At 46.7% G+C, this 15710-nt stretch overlaps 1 long non-coding RNA gene across 1 annotated transcript; it reads left to right on the forward strand.

Moving 5' to 3' along the window:
* The first annotated feature begins 6598 nt into the window (after positions 1–6598).
* On the forward strand, positions 6599–12878 carry LOC103690469 (uncharacterized). The gene is made up of 3 exons (XR_594183.4): positions 6599–6739; positions 7131–7367; positions 12035–12878. It is a non-coding gene; the product is annotated as an uncharacterized LOC103690469 (long non-coding RNA).
* The last annotated feature ends 2832 nt before the right edge of the window (positions 12879–15710 follow it).

Below are 15710 nucleotides of genomic sequence, written 5' to 3' on the forward strand. Positions count from 1 at the left end.
CGAGTCAGGCCGCCTATGTCAGCTAACATAAGCTGCTGTTGCTATCACAGCTATTCTTGGCAGGGGAACACAGCTACCAGTTAACACAAATAGAGACACACCGGAAAAGCAAGGGGGAGAGAGTCTTCTCAAGGTGAATGCTACCATCTCAGTTCTTTTTCTCAAGAACATCGAATGCTAAAGTCAAGGTGTGGTTGTAGTATTGCTTCCTGAAGGCTGGGGTCGGTGTGCAGCTCCCCTGGCCCATGCAAACCTCAGACAAGCATCTGTCATTTGATAGGTCATTCGGGGTGACTAAGGCCACTTACAGAAGAAGGAATTTATTAGGGCCTTACCGTTTCAGATGGTCAGGTGAGTCCATGACCATCAGGGCAGGGAGCATGGCAACAGAGCAGTGGGTAAGAACTTACATCCTTATCTGTAAGAAGGAGGCAGAGAATGCTACTGGGAGTTGTGTTACAGCTCACCCCCAGTGATAGTCCTCCTCCAGGGCCACACCTCCTAGTCCTTCCCAAACAGTTCCACTAGCTAGGGACTAAGCATACAAATATATGAGCTCCCACCTATGTTCTTATTTATCATCATTATATTATGGGCTATTCCCATTCAAATCACCACACTGTCTCCCTTGCATCATCTATCTAAACATTGATCATATATTTCATTTCTCATTTATTATTCACAGCATCTATCTATCTATATCATCTATTATAATATCAATCTATCTTCTGTCTTATCTATCATCTGTTATCTATCTAACTGTTATCTATCTGTTATCTATCATCTCTCTATCTAATTGTTGGGGATCGGTTCTAATGCTTTGAAATAATCTGGCCCCCCAAATCAGGAATCTGTGTGTCCAAACGCTGAAGGCCCTTGTCCCCAATTGACTTTTGATCAATCAATAAAGACCAGGCCTAAAGGTCCACCGACGTGTGAGAATCAGGGGAAGTGGCCCCAATTGCATTTGGGGTAACAGACGAAATATAGAATTTAAAAGATGTTAACTAAGGAGTACTGGAGGGGAGTGTTTGCTAGCAGCGGGAAGGATTAGAAATGCCCAGACATTAAATGAGTCAAGGCATATTAAAATTAACTGCTCTCTCTCTCTCTCTCTCTCTCTCTCTCTCTCTGTCTCTCTCTGTCTCTCTGTCTCTCTCTGTCTCTCTCTCTGTCTCTCTCTGTCTCTCTGTCTCTCTCTCTCTGTCTCTCTCTCTCTCTCTGTGTGTGTGTGTGTGTGTGTGTGTGTGTGTGTGTGTTTCATTTGTGACTCTAGATAGCTCTTGGGCAGTACGTGCGTGTGTACAACTCACTGGGAGCACCAAGTAGTTTAGTTATTCCGTTCACAACATATAGACCACTATCTACTTCATCTATCATCTCTTCCCACCAATATCATCTAACATTTGTTTATATATTTTTATCATCTATTTTCCTGCTAGCTAGCTATAAATTGATCAATCATCTGCTTATCCATCTAAGTATTTCTAAAACTCCATCTGTCTGCCTACATAGGACCTGGCTTGCACAAGTCTGTGTGCACACCTCAGTCCATCAGGAAGAGACATTCGGGAACTAAAGGCAGAAAGCATTGCTGTAGTCTTCAGGAAGAATGTCCTCCTTGTCATGGAAATGTCATTTCTATTAGGAAGGTTTTTTCATTGACCAAACCATGTCTGACCAAATGAGAGAAGACTATCTCCTTTGTGAACAGATTGTGCTAATTGGGACTTCAAAACACCTTCACGGAAGCTTAGACTAGCATTTAATGGCTTGGCTGGGCACGAGAGCTGAAATGACATCTTGATTAGTAACTTGATTGTCTCTGGAGTCAAATGAGGACATGGGTAAGGCGTGTCCAGGAGAGATAAACGAGAGAGGATCCTTTTCTGGAGTGGGTGGTGACACTTCCTGGTGGCCCACAGTGTGGGTGATGGAACTTTCCGGTGGCCTAGACACAACATGGTATGGAGACAAAGCAGAGCTGCCTACCTGCCCTCCCTCCTTGATGGTGACATCTACCTGCTGTGGCTGCCACTGCCAACCATTACTAAGATCAGAATCAAGATTCCTCACCCTTCCAATGTGAACAAAAGTTCAGTAGCTGTTTGGGAATTTCCCAGGCCCTTGGCACCAAATTGAGATTCCTGGGAGTCCCAAACTTGCTAACAAAGCAGCTCCCAAGTCCTCAGTGTCTTGAGCATACAGACAGCCATTGCTGGACCACCCAGTTCCTCTTGGATAAGCCAGCTGAACAAGTGCCTTTGGAATACTCTATTCATCAAGAGAAGCTTGACATGTCACAGTAACCTTGCCAAATGACACAGATCGACCGGGGTGTTTGAGCTTTTAACAGGCTACATTTGTTACCCATATTCTTTTTGAGAAATCTTATGCGTGTGCTTGTGTGCACCGCATGTGTACTCTAGTCCACAGAGGGCGTCAGATACCCTCTGTGAGTTACAGGTGATCGTGTGCTGCTTTGTGGGGGCTGGGTCCCCACATGAGAGCAGTAAGTGTCCTTAAGCTCTAAGCCGTCTCCCCAGCCCCCATCTTCATTCTTATTTAACATTATTGTTATATTTTTTTAAGACAAGATTACCTTGCACTCACCGTAATCCTCCTGCCTTAGCCTCCTAAATGCTGAGACTACGGGCATGAGTTAAGGTTCTCCAGAGGAACTTTTAAATTAAACCAGCTTTCTCCTCTAATTTTGCTGTCTTCCTATGTAATAATAGCCGTGAAATTACTGGTTTGATATGCAAATTGTTATGTGCGTTATAAAAATGAAATTAATTATAGCCACTGGGATTGCTTGTCTGCACTGCTGTAAGTCATTTCTGCACACACACTCAGGAATACAAGACTATCTCATCAAATAACTGCCAGAGAGCCGGGCTGAAGAATTTGCTACAAAAGATATAAAGAAAGAAGCAATTTTAGTGACCAAGGAGAAAAATCTGAGATGGGAGATACACCCAGGCTCGGACAAACCCAGAAGATATTTTCTGTTAGAGGTATCTGGGGCTTGGGAGGACAGGCTCATATAATTTTGAGGTATGGCTCCTGGTGCTTGGGTTATAACTTCCAAAAAGAATCTGCTGTAAAGAACTTGAAGGAATTGAGTTCATCAAGCCAAAGAGAAGGAAGGTAAAACAGAGGTGATCTCTGCCCTTAGTCCTCATGGCCTGTCGGTGCAGAGAAGCAGCAGAAGATGGGACCAGTGTGGAGTGCTTCAGGAGAGGCTGTGAGCTTAGGGTGTGGCTAGAATATGGATATGAGGGCCTTCCACATGCATGAAAACAAGAGGTAAATCATGGCTTGCACTTGTGCATGTGCGTTGCATGTGAGCATGTGTGTTTTAGGGTTTAGAGCTAAGGGAATACACAAGGTGGGTAAAATAACCAAGTGCTTCATTTCCACATGGGGTTGCGATTACTTTTCCTTCTTCATATAACTTTTAATTCAGCAGCCAATGAAACTCTATAGGCCCATAGAGCACAATCATTAGAGACCAGGCCAGTAAGTAAAGCCAGACTTAGTGCCCCGCCCCCTCTTTTTATGTTTAAGACAAGAACCTGCTACTTAGCCCAGACTAGCCTTGATTCAACTTGCCATCTTCGTGACTTGGCTTTCCAAGTGCTGGCCGGGTTAAAGGCGTGCGCCAACATATCTGGCTCATGTTTGTGGATACCTTATTTCTTTTTATTATTTTTGAGAGCTTACAAATAATTAGGTCCCATTAAACAAAACCTTAAAAGATTTATGTGTTGGTTTTTCCCTCCATCTTCTTCCCCATCTCCTTTCTTCCCCTGTAGCTCTCTTCACACCATGTGATCGTTTGTCCTGCCCCACCCCACCCCACCCCTTTATCTACCCCTCGGTCCCCTGGTTTCCTCTGAGCCTAGTTTTGTAGCTTCGATTCCACACCACAGAACTTGATCCTCACGCTTCAGAGAAGTTCCAAATTGCCAGTGAGCAGACCAAGCTCATGCTTAAGATACCAATGGGTCAGAAAGACAATGATTTTTAACCTGGAAAATGAGGTTTAATGTTTACAAATTAATTAGGTCTCATTAAACAAAACCTTAAAAGATTTATGTGTTGGTTTTCCCACAATCAACATGGTTATTCAAAAACAAAAAACAAAAAAACCCCCCAAAAACCAAAAAACCAACAGCATCAAAACCAGGCAGCTGTGACAGCATGCACCTTTAATCCTAGCTCTCAGAAGGAAGAGACAAGGGGATTTCTGTGAGTTCCAGGATAGCCTGGTCTACGTAGAAAAACAAGCAAATGAGAAGCAAAAGGGACATCTAGATTTTCATGCACTCGTTTGCTGTGTTGGCATTGGTTTCCCTTCTGGCGTTCTGTAGAACAGGGGCTGGAGGAGATAACAGGGGCTTGGCAAGCATCCTGGTCCATTGGGGTAACCTGGGCTGTGCTGTTGAGCATGAACCCTTAGAAGATCGGTCATGAAAAAATGAAATGGGGGGATGTGGTGCCTGGGGCTGTGCACCCACCCCTGGGACAAGATTAAAGCGTCTCTCTGTCCAGCCTCACTGGCCTCTGTAATTCGGACAGCAGCATCTTCACATTCCAAAGCGGTAATGTTACCCAGGGAAGGACAGTGTTAGTTCTCCAAGAACTCCAGGAAGCAGGTGGCACATTGCAATAAATTATTTTAGGACAATTCACTGACAGGACTATGGGGGGAACTAAAAATGAATCCTTTTGGCTCGAGGGGGAGCCATCAGGGCATATGGAAACCCTGAGAACCAGAGGGCAACGGAAAAGACCAAGGGATGAGAGAATGGTCAGGGTCCTCCCTTTGTGGTTTTGTAAGAGAAAAGGGAACTGTGACCTTGGGCTGGGTTGGGATACCCAAACTGTTAATCCCCTGCAAGGGTATGGGGGCTTCCATAGCCTCCCCTTTTGGCCTCTGGGTACTTTTCGTTCTTGTTTGCTTTTGTTTTAATGTAAGACAGATTCTTCTTTTACCATATATTCTGATTATGACTCCCCTCCTTTTTCCAGTCCGTCCCCTCCGTCCCCTCTGTCCCCTCCTACCATCGTACTTGGTTTTGTTTGTTTTTGTTTTTGTCATTTTGATTTTGTACTTCCAATCCTCCTGCCTCTGTATACCTACCGTGTACTCCCATGTTTCAGGTATGTAGTGTCAGGACTGAACCACAGGATCCTACATACCAGACCAGCACTCCAGCCACTGAGTTGCCGCCCTTGGCCTGGCCCAGGTCTAAGTGCTCCATCGCTGACTGCTCTGTCAGGGATTAGAGCTGAGTAGGTTCAGACCTCACAGACTGGGGATCCTGTTCTTTACTGAAAACCGTTGTCATCTCTTGCTCTATCCAGAAAAAAGCTTTCACCAACTGGAAAGGAGAAGCATAGTCTAGAGAAACTTACATTTGTCTTTCTTCTGTCATCAATAAATATGAATTATGAATTACTTCCAGTCTAAGAGAGACAGACCCACCCTCACAGGGGTTGGGGGGAGACGGAGAGGGAGGGAAAGAGGGAGAGGCAGAGAGAGAGAGAGAGAGAGGAAGAGGGAGAGAGAGAGAGAGAGAGAGAGAGAGAGAGGAATGAAGTGCTAATTCAGGTTTAAGAACACTGGCTGCTCTTGCAGAGGACCTGGATTTGGTTCTCAGCACCCACACCTTGACCCACAACCATCCCAGTTCTAGTTCCAGGGGAACCAATGTCCTCTCTGACCTTCTCAAGCACCAGCTAGCTATGCATGTAGCCTACTTACATATTGCAGGCAAAACATTCCTGCAGGCAAAATAAAATCCATCAAAAAAAATACCCCCAAGATAGAGGGCACCTTGAGAGTAAGACCCAAATCCATCTTTTATCTTACATGCACATGTGTACACATATTGGCTTATACATACACACATGTACACATATGTGTATGTGCATACCTGAACAAACATATACCCCCACACAGACTAATACACACACATACAATTCACACACATATGTACATACACACAGACACATATACACACCACACACACACAAGTGCATATACATACATGCACCCATACATAGACTAACACACACACAGACTAATGCACACATACAGAGAGACAAACACAATATACATATATATATACACACACAAATATACATACACACATATAACATACAACACACACACACACACAGCACTAGTCTTCATTTCATTACCAACTCTATCTAATAAAGGAAATGATACCTTCTTCAGTCTGACTAAAGTAGAAGTCATTGTACATTGTAGTATCTTATTGGGTAGTTCAGGCACTGAGACCAACACTGTTAGTTACTGCACAAGATTCCCTGTATGTTTCTTTCCCTCCCAAAGCATTGACCAGGCTCCCTGCTCTACTCCCCTTCGGCTGTTGTTTATGAGGAAGGACATGACTTCAGAATGATGACTTTCATTTTTGGAATCCCTGATGCAGGCCAGATTCCTTACCACAGCGATCTTGCAATGCGTAGACTTTCTCTGTTTATAGAAGCTCAGGAAGTGAATGGCCTGCTAGGCACAGTCCGTCCTTGAGCTGTGAAGGTGGGATTTAAGTCTGTTAACATCCGGGTACCCACACTGCCATCAGCAGTGTGCAGAAAGGACCATTCCAGTTCCTCTCTGCATCTACTGAGTCAGGAGGAGCTGGTCGCATGGTCTGGGGTGGTAGCCCCAAGGTCACCACCCTCAGTTCTGAAGGATGCATCGGTGAGTCTTCCTATCAGAAGGGCTATCAAGAAGGCACAGGAGGAGAGTGTTCTCTTGTGTAGTCAAGAAGGGTCTTGATCTGCCAATCTTCCTGCATCTACCTGCCTGAGTGTTGGGAATACAGGTGTGTTCCCGGTTTTATGCAGTGTAGTGTGATGGAATACAGGGTTTCATACATGCTAGCCATGCAGTATGACACACACCCCTGGCACCAAGTATAGCTATGTGCAGTAAAGCTCTCAGACATAGATTTTTGTGTGGTACAGCTACTTGGCAAGGCTTTGGCATGCGGCTCGTGGGAATGGTAAGGATAGCCTCTTGGTACCACTCTCCTGCTTTGCCTGTGATTGGGGGTGTGGTTGGTCTCAAATCCTATCTGAATACTTCACAGAGCTCCTTGGAAATGATGGAGGTAGAATGTGAAGACTGTTAGACGTCCCCAGAACCATTTTGGAAAGAGCACATGCCTTCGGGACTTGCAGCTGATGAAGGTCAGAGGGAACAGTCCGAGGACACCAGAGATCTGTAGCCTCATCCAGGTCTCTGTGTGATTCTTTCCACAGCTTTCCTGCGTACCACTGCTCACACCTCAGACTTTATCTTCTCCCGATGCATTCATCTGGAGTAGGTGGGTGAGTGGGCCAGCTTGACCCGGAAGTGGCTAGTTTATGTCCTTACTCCCTGGCTGGCTAGTTTTTACTTTTGGTCAACTTGACACAAATCTAGACAAATCTGGGAAGAGGAAACTTCACTTGAGGAGTGGCCTCTATCAGATTGTCCTACAGGCAACCCTCATGGGTCATTTTCTTGACTAATGAGGGATATGGGGGGATAGCCCAGCCAACTGTGGGGGTCCACTCTGAGCAGGTGTTCTTGGATGGTATGAAAAAGCAGGATGAATAAACCATGGGGACCAAACCAATAAAGAACACCCGTCCATGGCTTTTACTTCAGTTTCCTCCTTGAGTTTGTGCTCTGCTGTCCTTTCTTAATGGATTGTGGCACCACAACAAAGAATGCTCTCCTTCCCCAAGTTGTTTTCAGTCGTTGTGTTTATTATAGCACCAAGAACCTAACTAAGATCCTCCCTCCGTTCCCACCTGGAGCATCCTTGAAGTAATCATTAACCAGTGTAGGGTTTGGAATTGAAAAGCCTTGCTTCACCCTACTGCAGGCTAGCCTTGGATGTTTGATTGGCTTTCCAAATCTCTGTGAGCTATCTTGTACATCCTTGGCCTGCCTGCCTAGGAATGATGCCACCCACAGTGGGCTGGGCTCTCCTACATTGGGCTGATCAGTGAGCAATCAGGACAATCCCCCACAAATATGCCCATAGGTCAGTCTGATCTAGGTACTTCCTCGATTGTGGCTTCCTTCTGAGGTGACCCTTGGCCATATCAAATTGAAAATTAACATTGACTAAGACATTTATGTGTATAAGGATGCCCATCTCAGGCTCTCCTTTGAAGGAGCCCAACTAGAAACAGGAATCATCTTTCCCTTCTGCCATGTGAGTCCTGGGGATTGAAATCAGGTCTTAGGCTTTGGTTTGGCAACATGTGCCTTCACCTACCGAGCCATCTCACTTCTTCCTCACCCCACCCCGAGGCTTTATCATCTCTACTCAACCTCTTAGCAGTTACTCAGTATCTTACATTGTCCTAAACTCGGAGGGAACAGTTGAAAAAGGCAGCCTCTAAAGCTCGGCCCTCCTGGAGCAGGTGATACAGTCCACGAGACCAAGAAATCAAAGTCCAAAGCTTCTGAGGTGAGATCAAAGGGTCAGAGAGTTTGGGAAGGAACCAAGGCACCTCAGGAATGGGGTCTTCAGCCTTCACCGTGGTAGACACAGGGGAACTTCCCTAGAACTCCACAATGAAGCCAGGACTTGAAGATCATTGAGAGAAGGTGGGAGGAAAGATGAGAAGGGGGGCAGAAGGGTAAAGAGAGGGAAGGAGACAGAGAAGTAGGGGGTGACTTTTGCACCAGGAATAATACCTATGTGAGCCTGGGACCCACTAGAGATCAGCTGGGGATTTCTCCCAAAGCCACAGAAAGTCAAGAGCTAGCTGAGTGCAGAGGCAGGGGATGGCTAGCCAAATGTACAGATCATTCTGAAAGTCAAGTTTGGGAACTTGGGTTTTACCCTCTGAGTAGCTGATGGCCGTTCGTAAGCACCTAGCCTGAGCACGTGCACATTTTAGAAAGGTCCACCTTGCTTTCCCATGGTGAGAAGTTCGGAGGTAGAAAAGTAAGTTTGGGGGTTCTTAGGATAACCAAGGGTGAATTAGTGGGGAGAGTGAGCTAGTCTGGCCAGAATCACCACACTGAGATCTAGGGTCTCTGGTGTTGGGGGATTTTTGCAATGAGGGCTCTGCTCCGAGAGTCATGGCTTTTTTAGATCCTTTTGCTTCTGTCTCTTGAGGGTTGGGGTTATAGATACCCTACCGGGCTGAGATATAGTGACCTTTAGGAGGTTAGATACATACCCAGGTCTGGATGGTTTGCTGATGAGACACAGAGAGAGAATGGATGGGCACTGAGGAGTCCAGGGACCCTGAGGCTCTCAGTCAGATGGTGAGATTACTCACAGGTGTGGAAACTCCGGAGAAGGTTTCACTTCAGAAGAAGCACCATGAGGCTTCTGGGTTACTGGAATATTCCAAATGGAAATTATATGTATGCTGTCTGGACACTAAGAGAGAACTGACGGAAACCTGAGCGCTCAGCAGATCTTCTAGAACAGTCTGGACTAAGACTTTCCAGGAATGGTTCTGGAGGTGGATAAAATCACATTAATAGTTAGGACATGCTGAACGTCCCCAAGTTTTTATCTATCTGCTAAGAATTTTCTATCTCTTAAGACTGCAACAGTCCAATGGTTAATCATGCCAAATTAATTGAGTCTGTAATGAGCTCAGAGCTTACCGCTGGTCCGTGGTGGCATTTCAGTGAAGGACTCATCGAAGGGACAAGGTATTCCCCGCTCAGGGCAGACCTGGCAATGGATGATGTAGAGGCCTAGGAGGCGAGCAGGGCTGCTCACCGGTCTTTACTCCTCAATCCTAGTGCCACTGTTCCCTGATACTGGAGTCCACTTTCTCTAGTCTTCCAATGTGGACTGGAGACCAGTGGCTCAAGGATTCCCCCAGCCTTCAACCATGTTGGGACCCCTGAGATGTCCCATGTTGGGACCCCTGAGATGTCCAGCTTCCTTGCCCGAGAAGCTCCTTCATTCTCAGCCTCCCGGCACACAAACAGCCCGAGTAAAATTCCTCTCCTACATGCTAATCTGTTATATTATATATTCAGCCTACTGGTTCAGTTCTCCAGGAGGACAGGGCATGACCTAATTTCCTCTCCAGAGGCCTGCGAGATGGCACACCAGGGAAAGGTACTGGTGACATTCAGTGACTTGAATTCGGTTCCTTGGATGCACATGGTAGAAGGAAAGAACTGATTTCCGAGAGTTGCTGTCTAACATCCATGTTTGTGCCTTGGCCGGTGTGTGCTTGGCCACACACACACACACACACACACACACACACACACACACACACCAAAATACAACAAACCTTTAAATGCCTCTTATGTTAGAGATAAGGCATACGGGTGCAGGGGCTGAGTACCTTGCTGAGTTGACACAGGAAGGGGTGGGGCTGGAGTCCTCTCTCATTCACAGCTCTCAACCACCTGTATTTCCAGTGGAGATCAGAAATACCTCTGCTTCCAAGACCTCCAAAATCTCATGGCACAAGTCACCACCTCAGGTTCTCTGTTCTTAGGGTGATCTCAGTGCACTCTCATTCTTCAGAAGTTACGGAGGGGCAGGAAGGAGACGCTCGGCAGCATCTGCTGACCTTGCATAGGAGCTAGAGTTCAGTTCCCAGCTCCCTACTTGGGCCTGAAACTGCCTGTAAGTACAGCTCCAGTTCTGGTGCACTCCTGTGACCTCCATGGACACACACACACACACACACACACACACACACACTCACACACACTCACACACACTGTCACACACTCACACACTCACACACACTCACACACACTCACACACACTGTCACACACACTCACACACACACTCACACACTCACACACGCACACACGCGCACACACTCACACACTCACACACTCTCACACACTCACACACACGCACACACTCACACACACTCACACACACACTCACACACTCACACACATACACACATGCACACACACACAGAGAATTAAAATGAATGAGTTAATGAAGCCACTGATAATTACTGGCACACAGTATATTTTCCTGCTCATGAGATATTCATGATATCCTCCATGATGTCACCATGAGTGAGATGAACACAGAGACTGAACCGCTCAGAAGTCAAGGAAAGAAATGTCAGAGGGGACCTTAGAGGGGCTGATCCCAGCCTCTCGGTCTGGAAGGGAAAGGCTCCAAATCAGAAGCACGAAACAATCGATGTTGTATTAACTTCCATCTCTCTGCTTTGTTTTCTTTGTTTTCTGTTTCTCAGGCAGAAAACATCCCAGGCCTTTGGGACAGATGAGAAGTCACCTCTCATGCCTGCAGATAGTAACCGCAGTCTGATTCCATTCGTCCTGGGTGTGGTCTTCCTCCACCCCACTGTGCCAACCCTAAGTAAAGTATACACAACACACCACACACACACACACACACACACACACACACACACACACACACACACTCAGAGACAGACAGACAGACATGGGACAGAGGGTGTGCATTTAATATTGTTGAGAACTTGGCAGGCTCCTGAATCACCCTGTGTGCTGGCTAGTTTTATGTCAACTTGACAGAAGCTAGAAGTCTGAGACATCTTGGAAACAGACCTCTGAGCAAGGCTGTGGAGGAATTTGCAGACTAAGCTAACTGAGGTCAGAAGACCCTCCTTGATCGTGCACATCTCCATGACGTGTGGGCGCTGTGTGACCAGCAGCTGCACCTACCTGCCTCTGTGCCATGGCTGGGGCAAGCACCAGGCTTGGCTTGCTTCCCTGTCTTCTTAGGGAGTCATTGGACTTCGTTTCTGTTCCTCTTAGGAGCTGTCTGCCCTTACATGGAAGAACAAGTCTATTTGGAATCCATTATAGCCGCCACAGTCGGGGACCCTCCTGAACATATCTCTATGGGAAGACAAGGAGGCTGACCTAGGGAGGGACTTCACAGTCTCCTGTCAGCTCCCATGAACATTGCCAGGAGCAAAATGACTTAAGCAGACGAGGGGATGGAGTAACTTGCATCTCTGACTCTTATCTGTTTTTTCTCATCTTAGTGGCTTCCTGCACTTGGGGCAGTCACGCTTGTCGCGATTTCCAAGTCATCGCCATTTTCACTAATGTGAGGTGTCTTTGTCTTCAATGGATAAGCCAGGAGACAGGCTCGAGGAGATTTCACGAAAGGACATATCCCTGATGCATGAATAGCCACTCTGCAGTGATCAGCACATACCAAAGGCTGCTCATGCCATAGGACTTAGGGTTTTACTGCTGTGAGAGACACTGTGACCATGGCCTCTTATCAAGGACATTGGACTGGGGCTGGCTTACAGTTCAGAGGGGATCCATTATCATCATGGTGGGAAGCACGGTGGCATGCAGCAGATGTGGTGCTGAAAAGGAGCTAAGAGTTCCACTGAGACCTCAAGGCCTGCCACCAGTGACCATTTTCTACAATAAACCCACACCAACTCCTACAAGGCCACACCTCCTAGTAGCGCCCCTCCCTCTGGACCTATGGGGGCCATTTTCTTTCAAACCACCATGCCATGTGTACTGGTTAGTTTTGTGTGTCAACTTGACACAAGCTGGAGTTATCACAGAAAAATGAGCCTCAGTTGTGGAAATGCCTTCATGAGACCCAGCTGTAAGGCATTTTCTCAATTAGCGATCAAGGGGGAAGGGCCCAGCCCATTGTGGGTGGTGCCATCCCTGGGCTTGTGGTCTTGGATTCTATAAGAAATCAAGCTGAGCAAGGTAGGGGAAGCAAGCCAGTAAGTAACATCCCTCCATGGCCTCTGCATCAGCTCTTGCTTCCTGACCCGCTTGAGTTCCAGTCCTGACTTCCTTTGGAGATGAACAGCAATGTGGAAGTGTGAGCTGAATAAACCCTTTCCTCCCCAACTTGCTTCCTGGTCATGATGTTTGTGCAGGAATAGAAACCCTGACTAAGACACCATGTAGAATGTTCTTTCAGTTGTTCATTATCTTTTTTTTTTTTTTTTTTTTTGGTTCTTTTTTCCGGAGCTGGGGACTGAACCCAGGGCCTTGCGCTTCCTAGGCAAGCGCTCTACCGCTGAGCTAAATCCCCAGCCCCAGTTGTTCATTATCTTAATCTTCTCCATCTTGCATCTCAAATCCTCATGCTAGCCAACAATGATCAAGCATTCATTTATTTATTCCTTCATTCACTTATTTTAGACAAGGGTTTCATACGCTCTGGCTGCTTTTGAATTACCTATATAGACAAGGATATCGGCGATGGAGAGATGGCTCCGTGGTTAAGAGCAATTATTGCTCTTGCAGAGGACTGGCATTTGGTTCCAGCACCACATAGCCCCTCACAATCACCTGCAACCCTACGTCCAGAGGATCTGATTCCTTCTTCTGGCTTCTTTGGCCTCCAACATGCACATGCTGAGTATATACTCATACAGGTTCATATATGTAAAAACGAACTAACTAGCAACTAGCTAGCTAGCTAACCAACTAAGGAAGTAACTCCTGACCCTCTTGCTTCCACCCCTCAGATGCTAGGATTATAGGCAAGCACCACCCTGCCTGGTTTTCTTTAGTGCTGTGGATGGAACCTGGGGCTTTGTGCAGGGTAGGTAAACATCCTAGCACTGAGCTACACTCCCACTCCTACAACCGATCAAGTGCAAATTGTTGGGACAGATGCTTTTACTTTTCTACCCCGAGAATCTTCAGTTGAAACTGTTATCATCGCCTCCTCTTCCATGGGAGGAGACTTGGTCCTGGGGAGTTTTCCAGAACAACAAGGCCAGACAGCTTGCTAGGAGAAGAGACAGGCTTTGAACCCAGAATCAGACTCTTGTGCCCACACTGTACAGTCCTGGGCATCCTCAGAGCTCTGTGGTGCCCCTCTCCCATGCTTCACTCTCAGCCCTCTCCCTTTCCTCTCTCCCCAATGTCTTTGTGGTCTCAGGACATGAATCTCCATAGTACTTTTGCATGCGTGTCTCCACTCGAACACTTCTTCCTGAAGACCAGATCCAAAGATCCACACACTTTTTTGTTTTGTTTGTTGGTTTGTTTTTTTAAGACAGCTCGTGTCTAGCTCAGTGCCGACTAATGAGAAAAGAGCAGACAGACAGAGGATGCAGCTCAGCTGGTGGAGAGCCTGCTTAGCGTGCACAGAGGTCTTGGTTTGATTCCCAGTACTGCCGAAAGCCGGTGGCAGCAGATACATGTAATGCCGGAAATTAGAAGGGGGCATCAGGATCAGGAGTTTAAACAAACCCATCCTGGTTACACAGCTAATTTGCATACAGGCCTTGGATGCAGGAGACCCAGCTCCAGAATTAAATAAATAAATTAGTTAATTAATTAAACGAACAAACAAATGAAAAAGGAAGAAAAGAAATCACAATAACTCTCAGAACAGAGAAGACAAGTATGGCTTCCGTGCCTCAACTCTCCAGGGTAGCGAACACGGGCTAATACTCCCATTTGTTCAAACACTCCCGTGTTACTAGCAAGTAGAGACTTAGGGAAGTGAGGATCTCGGAATGTGCATGACAGATATATAACCTGCGGCCATAGGACCACAACGTCTTAAGCATCACATGCTAAACTGAGTCCCGTGGCTGAGTAGCTCCAGTCCTCCAAGGGAATGCAGAAGCCTGGCCTACCAGCTTTCATTGTCAGCTGTGGGAAAAGCACTGCCCTGTCTAAAGGGAGGCTTTGGAAACTACGCCTGTGGCTACGCTGGACTTGGGCGTGTCATTAGAATGAGGAGGACATTCCTCTTTTGCATATGGACAGGTGCTGAAAACATCTATGTGGGCATAGGTGGTGATTCAGCCCCTAAGGTGCTTGTTGCTCAGCCTGATGGTTGAAGGCTAGACTTGACTCCCACAAACTGTTCTCTGGTTGTCACATGAGCACAGTAGAACACACACACGTACACACACTCACACACACACCTGCATCCTTAAAACTAAAAAAAAAAAAAAAAACTTAAAAAAAAAGAAAAGAAAAGAACCTCTAGCACTCCCAAAGTGCTTCAAGTACTAAAAGGGGGTTAAGTGGAACAGTAGGTGTGCCCACAGGGGTTGGTCCCCAACCCAACAGCACCAGACAAGCAGCCTTGGTTCCTTAAACAGGGTGGGTCTCACTGTCAAGATTCAGGGTTTCCCCCCTTTGGGGATATTTGCGTATTTTCCACCCGGGGATGGGGAGGTACTTTGTTTTCAGACCTAAAAATGCAACTTTTGCTGTTGTTTGCTTTCTCCTCTGTGGTGCTGCAGCTGGAATGTTGGGTCTCACAAATTCTAGAACACTTCTGTCTGTCATTGAGCAACCCTACCCCCATTCATGATCCCACTCTTTACAGAGTGTCACCAAGGGGAAAGGTCCCCAAGACCTGCATCTCCTGTTTGAAGCCAAGAGTGTCACGGAGAAAGGTCCCCAGGCTCTGATTCTCACTGTAGCTACAAAGAAAATTCCTTAGCCTTTCACATTCCCCACCCTAGCGATTCTTCCTCTTCCTTAGGAAGCTGCAGAGATCAAGGAGGGGCAGGGCAGGCTGGAAGCATCTCCTTAGCCCTCAGACCACAGGCCTGAGAGGAAGAAGAAAGGGAGAGAGAAGGAATTCTAAGACAGAAGAGAAGAGATCACCCATTAGTGTAGTATACTTTCCTGCTTTCTAGTTAGAGAGAGAGAGAGACAAAGAGACAGAGAGAGAGACAGAGAGGAGCGCGGGTGCAC

The sequence above is a fragment of the Rattus norvegicus genome, chromosome 8, assembly GCF_036323735.1.
Source record: "Rattus norvegicus strain BN/NHsdMcwi chromosome 8, GRCr8, whole genome shotgun sequence".
Classification (NCBI taxonomy): Eukaryota; Metazoa; Chordata; class Mammalia; order Rodentia; family Muridae; genus Rattus; species Rattus norvegicus.